Below are 8,945 nucleotides of genomic sequence, written 5' to 3' on the forward strand. Positions count from 1 at the left end.
CCATCCAGGTCTCCCATGTGGGTCGCAAAAACTCAGGTACTACAGTCGTTAGCCACCAGTTCCCAGGCACATTAGCAGGGAGGAAGGTGACAAATGAAGGAGTCCCAGTGCTCTCTGTGCACTCCTGGCACGTGGCCCATGTACCTTTCTCAAAGTCCTTCTTCTAGGATGGAAGCTCCCAGGGCTCGGGAGTCTTGCTGCATTCTCACGCTTGGTGTGCAACAAGTTGTCAAATACTGGGTGTACAGACAGAGGGTGCAGACGGTTAAAAAGAAAACACAGAACACTTCCCTGGAGTTTGGGACTCCTGTGACCACAGACGAGTCACCTGGAACCCCATGCTGAGGGTGTCTGAGCTGCCTGATCTGTTTCACAGGACAGCCGTGCAGTCTGAACATGGAAGTCATGCCAAGGCCATGGACAGAAGCACGAGCCTCACCGGGACAAAGGCAGGGACTCTGGCCTGGACTTTCCATTCCCGGGCACAGGAGGGGGCACAGCTTTGACCACGCCTCTGCTCCAGTCTCCAAAGGAGTTGTGCTAGGCCATGGGCTTCCAGAGGGAAGCGGTCAGGCTCTCTCGCCTGTCTACTCTCTCTGCTGTAGACTCAATGCCTGGAGCCACCGGGGCAGCTGAGGACAGATCCGAAGGAAGACACCAAGCTTACAGTCACTCCGTCTCTGCTCCACGTGGCCCTTATAATCACGTACCGCTCACTGAGACACAAGCCAAGAGTGGCCACAAGCTGTAATTAGGTGCTATGCTCCAGCAGGGAAAGCCACCACCAGTGACACTGGCATCCCACATAGGCGCTGGTTCATGTCCTGGCTGCTCCTCTTCTGATCCAGCTCCCTGCTAATGCACCTGGGAAAGCAGCAGAAGATGGCCCAAGTCCTTGGGCTCCAGTACCCATGTGGGAGTCCCAGGACCCATGTAGGAGACTCAGATGAAGCTCCTGGCTTTGGGCTGGCCTAGCCCCGGCCATCATGGCCATTTGGGAAGTGAACCAGCAGATGGAAGATCTTTGTCTGTCTGTATGTGCATGTGTGTAACTCTACTTCTCAAATAAAGAAAGAAATCTTAAAAAAACAAAAAACAAACAAAAAAAAAAACAGCGCGCGAGCAAGGGTGGAACTGAGAGCCAAGAGATCCTGGCCCTAACCCAGAGAGGTGGCTGCGATAGCCTCAAGGTGGAGAGAGCAGTTAGCCCATGCACTAATCCAGAGGATTACAAGTAGGCAAGTTAGGAGACAGGTCGCTTTTGAAAAGGGACAGTGGCATCCCATATGGGAGTGCCGGTTCAAGTCCAGGCTCCTCTGCTTCCAAACCAGTTTCCTGCTAGCACATCCTAGGAAACAGCAGATGATGGTCCAAGTGCTCAGGCCCCTGCCACCCAGTTAAGAGACCCAGGTGGAATTCTGGGCTCCTGGCTTGGACTTGGCCAGTCCTGGTTGTTGTGGGCATTTGGAGAATGAACCAGCACATGGGAGATTCATTCTCTCTCTCTCCTCAGCCTCCTTTCAAGAGGATGAAATAAAAAAAAACACTAAAAAAGAGCATGACAAATTCTTTTAACTGGCCATCTCTCCTAGTATTGTTTGACTCACAGGAATTTATTCTGTATACATTGTTTCAGAATACCTTGTCTATGTAAGCAAGGTAGACAAAAAGTTGTCATAAGAAAGTTGTTGTCAAATAGCGTCATAGAGGATTCTCAAGTTGGCTTAAAACCTATCAGGAATAATGCAATCTCTCTTCTTGCTAAATTCCCAACAATGAAATGTCCCTAAGAAGGCACAACAAGCGAAACCATGGAAATATGATGTCGAAGACTCCTGCCAGAATTAAATGCATGAATCCACGAGGACTGGAACTACTGACGGCTGTTGCATGTCTCCAGAGCCCAAGGAATTCGCCTTCAGATTTTTCTGGACAAAGACGCCTTTGAGCTCACATTCTTCTCTCCGTGGTATAATGATGCGTTGCAAAAAGGAGAATCCGTTTACAAGCAGAATCAATGCAAGTCTTCTTAGAGACAGTCCTTGGAGCGAAAGGGTCTCCAGTACACACTGGGCGGCTTAGAGGGAAACTCGGCCATTCACTGAGCACGCCATAATGCTGAAGACATCGTTGACCCTCCTTCATGTCCTGTTCAACCCCTGGAGCCACAAGAACCTGGACAATGGCAACAGCACGCAGAAAGCATACGGCGAATATGCCCCTCTTAACAGAAATTATTTATTTATTTGAAAGGCAGAGAGACAGAGATGGACAAAGCAAGATCTTATGGACACTGGGCCGGCGCCGTGGCTCAATAGGCTAATCCTCCGCCTTGCGGTGCCGGCACACCGGGTTCTAGTCCCGATCGGGGCGCCGGATTCTGTCCCGGTTGCCCCTCTTCCAGGCCAGCTCTCTGCTGTGGCCAGGGAGTGCAGTGGAGGATGGCCCAAGTGCTTGGGCCCTGCACCCCATGGGAGACCAGGAGAAGCACCTGGCTCCTGCCTTCAGATCAGCGCAGTGCGCTGGCCGCGGCGGCCATTGGAGGGTGAACCAACGGCAAAGGAAGACCTTTCTCTCTCTCTCTCTCTCTCTCTCTCACTGTCCACTCTGCCTGTCAAAAGTAAAATAAAATAAATAAAAAAAAGATCTTATGTACACTGGTTCACTTCCCAAATGCTTGCAACAGCCAGGCTGAAGTCAGGAGCCTGGAACTTAATCCAGGTGTCCTATGTGGGTAGTAGAGACCCAAGTACTTGATTCATCAGCTGCTTCCCCCAGGGTGTGTACCATCAGGAAACTGGAATTGGAAGTAGAGCCGGGACTTGAATCCAGGCATTCCAGTATGGGATGCAGGCATCTTAAGATGTGTCTTAACTGCTACACCAAACGTTCACCCAGCAAAAATCACTCCAGCACTGGTATCTGTTTGATGCAGTAAGTTCATGTGCAAAAGTAAGCCCAAAGCAAAGCATTTATGGACAATGTATATTATGAAAAAACTATGCATGGATTTCATAAATCTTTCTACACCCAAACAAATGTATCGTTTACTTCCATTCCATTTCCCCACATACTTTCTAAGTCCCCCTTTACAACCCGAAAGTTGGAAAACAGTTTCATGGCAAGAATACTCAGTCTGGACTTTCTGTCTTTCCAAGGGTTTCTTTTTTCGACTCAGTAAAAGAACTCTTATTTTTTTGGCCAATCTCAGGTCCTTGGTAATTAAACCTGGACCCGAGCTGTGGTCATGAGGAAGGGCTGCCCGGGAGGGGCCGAGTCCCTGTTCAGCATCACGGGCCTGGCAAGGCGAGTGGTGGGACTGGCGCTCCAGTCTCCTTGGCAAATCATGTCGGTGGCACAGTGATTGTTCTAATTAAAAATAATATATTGCAAAAAATGCTAGCTGAAATGCATGGCTACTTCTTATTTGGGAGCTGAGAACATAATACACTCCTTTTACACAGATTTGTTGATGCCTCCTGGGCGCCAGGCACCTGCTGACCCAGAGAGAGAATCACGAAGGAGGCCAACACACCTCTGTCCCCAAGGAGCTTGCAATCAAGTGAGGAATTAGACAGTGCATTAAAACCACATGCACTAGGTGCACTGCGGGGGCAGGGTAAGGATATAAAACATGTGTGTGCATGTATACACATGTGTGCAGGGCATGTGTGTTTGTGTTCATGTGTGTGCACGTGTTTGTATATGCATGTGTGCCTGTTTATGTGCATGTGTTGCATATGTGCACGTGTGCTTGTGTATGTGTGTCTGTGTTTTCATGTGCAACTCCATGCATGTGCACACGTGTGCATGCATGTCCATGCATGTGCGTACATGGGCATATGTGTGCATGTATGCATGTGTGCACACATGTGTATCACATGTGTTGTGTGTGCGTGTGTTTGTTTTGTGTGTACCTGCATGTATGTGCACACGTGTGCGTGTATGTTTATGTGTGCATGTGTGCATGTGCATGTGTGTGTGTGCGTGTGTGTGTCGGGCTGGCAGGTGTAGAGAAAGCCTTGCTCGTTTTCCCCCAAACAGACCCTCCTGCCTCACCCTGTCCTTCCTTCCATCCTAGGTCCCGAGCTACAGTGCGCCGGGAGCTCCTTGATTAATGTCTCTGTTCCTTCACCTCTCATGTCCGGTCCATCACCAATCCCGCAGGTTGCAAGCTTAGGATTTCATGGGGCTCTCGCCCCTCTCCGTGCCCAACAGTGTGAAGTTCATCCCCCGCCTTCACTCCAAGCAGAGTCTCCGGCCTTCCCCGGGGCGGTGCAGGGGGGCCGGGTCTTGTTCTCTTCAGCTCTGTCCTCTGTAAACTGATCCGCCTTATACGCAGCTCTGACCCCGGGACTGCCCTGCTTAAGGCTCCTGGTGCTCCCTAGTGGCTAAGGGTAGAGCCGGGGTTACCAGCACGGCCCAAAGCCTGCAGGAGTCAGACCCGCAGATTTCCCAACTCCCCCCACCCCCCCGCCACCCCTACCTCTGACTTTATATGCTGGCAAAACCAAATGGCTTACAGTCCCTGGGGAGCAAACGCGGTCACATCCCGGGGTCCTGACCCCCACCTGCACCTGGCGGGCCACGTGCTGACCCTCACCTTTGATTCTGTTCAGGCACCTTTCCCAAGGGAGTCTGTTACCTCTGCAGCGGCCCTCGGCTGTGTTCTCAGAAAACCCTGGCCACACACTGACGTGTGCAGGTTGCACCCTGAGTTGTAAGCCGTTGTTGCTGGCTGGGTTTCCTCTCCTTGGCTTTTGGTGTCCCGAAAACCATGACGGCCACCCTCACCCTTGCACACCCAGCCTCCTCCTGCTACATCACGGGAGGCCACCCCAGAGACTGAAGTGACAGCAGCACACGGCAAGGAGAAGCAGTGTGTTTTGGCTTCCCCCAAGGGGCCTCCCGAAGAGGAAAATAGAATCTTCCTGAAAGCTGCTGATCAGGGCCACCCAGGCAACACCACCTGAAGTTGTCTGCATTTTCAGAATACAATGGGCTCCACTGTGTCACGGCCAGAGAGATATGCAGTCAGCATGCACTCTGTGAATCGTTGCACAGCGCGAGTCCTGAGTCATCAGCTAACTTGTTTCTAGAACAGTCCGAGGTAAACAGGCTGGTAGGAGACTGGCACCCGGGCCTGGTTCCGCAAATGACGCACTGCCTGGTCATGCCACGCTTCTGCAGAGCCGGGGGCTTCCCCCCAAGCCCCAGCTACACTCGCCTCTCTCCTCTGCAGGTTCGCCTATCTTTAAAAGTGGTTCCTATTTTGCACACACGGTTGGGAACTCTACCTTGCTTTTAGGCAGGAGAGAGCCCTCAGGATGTGCTTGGAGAGAAAGCAGAGCCAGACATTAAATGATCACCAGAAGCCAACGACCTGCAGACAGTCTCCATGTCTGTAAGTGAACACTGATCGCCCGTCTGCACCCACGTGCGTTCAGCTACCGGCCGTCACAGGGAATCGCCTTTTGTCCTGAAGCTGACCTCATACCGCTTCTCTCCACACAGCACCCACGCGTCCGGCTCGGCACAGTGGCTGTTCTTCAGGTTCTGGACTGTTCTGTGGTGCTGTTTATTTATCACATGGGCGTGGGGCAACCTGTCATCACCGCACGTTACATCCTCTACACGAACCTTCGCCTCTGCCCAGAGCTATTTCTACCTTCCTTCTTAAGCCTGAATGTTGGAAGTTTATCTTGCCCAGGCCAGTGCTGTGGTGTAGTGGGTTAAGCCACTATCTGCAGAGCCAGCATCTCATATGGGTACTGGTTCGAGTCCCGGCTGCTCCACTTCCCATCCAGCTCCCTGTCAATGCACCTGGGAGAGCAGTGGAGAATGGCCCAAGTGCTTGGGTCCCTGAACCCATGTGGGAGCCCTGGAAGTTCCTGGGGGTGGGAGGGAGATCTCTCCCTCTTCTCTCTGTAACTCTGACTTCAAGTAAATAAATACATCTTTTCTTAAAATTTTTTTTAATTTTATTTTTTGACAGGCAGAGTGGACAGTGAGAGAGAGAGAGACAGAGAGAAAGGTCTTCCTTTTGCCGTTGATTCACCCTCCAATGGCCGCTGCGACTGGCACGCTGCGGCCAGCGCACCGCGCTGATCCGGCGGCAGGAGCCAGGTGCTTCTCCTGGTCTCCCATGCGGGTGCAGGGCCCAAGCACCTGGGCCATCCTCCACTGCACTCCCGGGCCACAGCAGAGAGCTGGCCTGGAAGAGGGGCAACCAGGACAGAATCCGGCGCCCCGACCGGGACTAGAACCCGGTGTGCTGGCGCCGCAAGGCGGAGGATTAGCCTATTGAGCCACGGCGCTGGCCCTACATCTTTTTTTTTTAAGTGCATTTTGTCAAACTGTGATAACTTGTTAGCTGAAGGGCACACAGCTTGCTAACCGGAAGTCGCTTCTTCAAGGAAGAAGCGTTATGCAACAGCTTGAATCTGCTCTTTGTACTTCTGCGACCTTGAGAAAACCGGGAGGCTCAGCAAAAACAGCTGGATTACTCCCAAGAGGTCTCACACACGTTTTCGAAAATATCTTTAAGTGAAATATTGCTCTTAAAAAAACAAACAGTATAGTTTTGTGCAGAGCTCACCTATAAATAGGTCTTCGGAGAACGAGCTCCGTGTGCCCATGACATTGCGGCTGTGTCCTCCAGTTGCGTGCACACGCCCTTAGCTGCCTTGGGTTGCACCGAGGTTAGGAAACAGTAACTTTGGTTTGGAGAAAAGAGAAAGATTTAAAAAGAGGTCTTTGGTGAGGTGCTTCAGCAAAAATGAGAACGTAATTGCCTATTGACATACTTTTAAAAACTGCACATCAAAAATAGTGATTTTATTTCATAAATGGAAAATTTCAAAAAGTATACAAGCTGTAATTTTCAAAACGGACCTGCCATTTTATAGCTAGAATAAAAGCAGTTTTAAATGTTTTGTTTAAAGATGTGCTTCCTTTTAACCACTGAGTATCTTGTGCTATGTCAACTCTAACGGCAGATTTCAGAATTTGATTCTAGACTCCTGCCCCTAACTCGGGCTTTTTAGACGCCCTGTGTAGTGTTCTTTCCACCTCCCTGGGTGTTCCCGTGTGGGACGGCTCCCTTGCTTCAGGGCCATGGCAGAGGGAGCCACAGTCAGTAGATGCCGTAGCGGTGGTCAGAGCCGCGTGTTGAGCAGGTGCTTTCAATAGACTTCTAGCCCTCGTGGGCGTATTTGTTGGCACTGTTTGCTAGGATTATCAACTTGTGAAAAGAAACCCCTCGTGTGACTGTGTTAGTATTTGTCTCTCGAATAAAATACAAAAATAGCTAAGAGGCAAAAAACGATCCACGAGAGGGCTTTCAGGCAGTGCAAGTTGAAACTCCACCACCCACCTCCCAAAGAGAGTGGACAGGGTGACCCAGAGACGCACCTTTCCAGGCCAGTTAGGCACATGCCCGGGGCTCCAAACTCTTCCCAGAACGGAGACACCGCCTCAAGACAGGTAACCGGCTTGCAAGCCATTGTCAGAGGCAACTGTGAAAGTCTCACCCAGATTTAGCAAAATATCGTCCCACCCTAGAAAACAAGCACATGGCACCTGTCCTTGCTTACCCCACCACTACTGGGCAGGAACTGCTGAGCCCACTAAGGTGGAACCTAGGGGGATTCTGGACTCCTCAGGACAGGGCAATGGGAAGTCTGCAGCAGGTTCTACACGTGCTACGTGGTCCTCTCTCCTTACAGACCAGCAAAATCCTGGCGAAGCAAGGGGAAGTAGATTGGCTAAGGTGTGAAGGGAAACCAATATCTTGTTAATGGTCTGCGCCGTTCACGTGTTAGAAATGCTGATATTTCGCCTTTGTCCTGGACACGGACACATGGACACTTAGGAGGACTCTGAGCTGCAGGTGCACATAGGTACCATGGTCCAAACACAGACAAGTCGGATAAGAGGGCCACATTGCTCCGGGAAGTGTACTTGTGAGCAGTCTGATAGAGTACACAAACTTTTAACAGTTGCTCAAATGTATACTTAAGATTACACGTACTTCTGATACTCAAAAAATATTGATAAGTTACATCAACCACCAAATACAAGGAGATCCAGAGCAAATACCCTGTGGCCATAAGACCTCAAGTCTTCTTAATCGAAAATTCCTAAACCGTTCCCCAGTGGCATTTTCAACACACCCTCAGAGAATTTGTTGGCCTCCGTTTGTTATTGAAATGCGTACGGCCAACGTGCCGACTGTATTTCAAGGTCTCCTTCATTTCTCACTCCATCAGTTTAGTAACACAGGTGAGCTGGGGGTCGAGCCTAGAAGATTCCCGTCACGGTGACTGCTGCTCCAACGACAGCACTGGGGTTTGACTCCTGGCTCTGGCTCGCGACTTCGGTTTCTTGCTGACGTCAACCCTGGCAGGCAACAGGTGACCGAGCTCCCAGCAGCCAGGGAGACCTGGGTTAAATCCCTGGTTGCTGGTGTCAGCCGTCGCCCAGTCACACCTGTTGCGGGCATCTGGGGAGGAAACCAGCAGATGGGAGCATGCGCACTCTCTCTCTCTCTGTGTTTGCTCTCTTTCAAAGAACTAAAAATAACACAGGTGAAAGAGTTAATCAAAACAGGACAACTTGGGATTTTGTTATTTCCAGCTGAAATCACTCACGGAAATGTGATTTCAGGCAGAACAGCGTGGCCTGTTTCCACCTGCAGCCAGCGGATGCTTGAGAGAGGCGGGCAGCCCATCCCAGGCTGGGAGGACCCTGGGAGTCTCCCTTGTCTTCCGCTGGGTCTTAACCTCCCCTTCCCACTCTCTCTCGGTCACCTCCCTGGATGCCACCAGCCTGGCCAGAGGAACATTATCTTGTCTCTGCTTCACACGCTGCTTGTCCTGTGACTCAGAAGCATCGAAGCATCCTCTTCGCTCATTTCTTCAGACTTCCCTCTGCAGAAATTCTTA

Source organism: Oryctolagus cuniculus, chromosome 5, assembly GCF_964237555.1.
Source record: "Oryctolagus cuniculus chromosome 5, mOryCun1.1, whole genome shotgun sequence".
NCBI lineage: Eukaryota > Metazoa > Chordata > Mammalia > Lagomorpha > Leporidae > Oryctolagus > Oryctolagus cuniculus.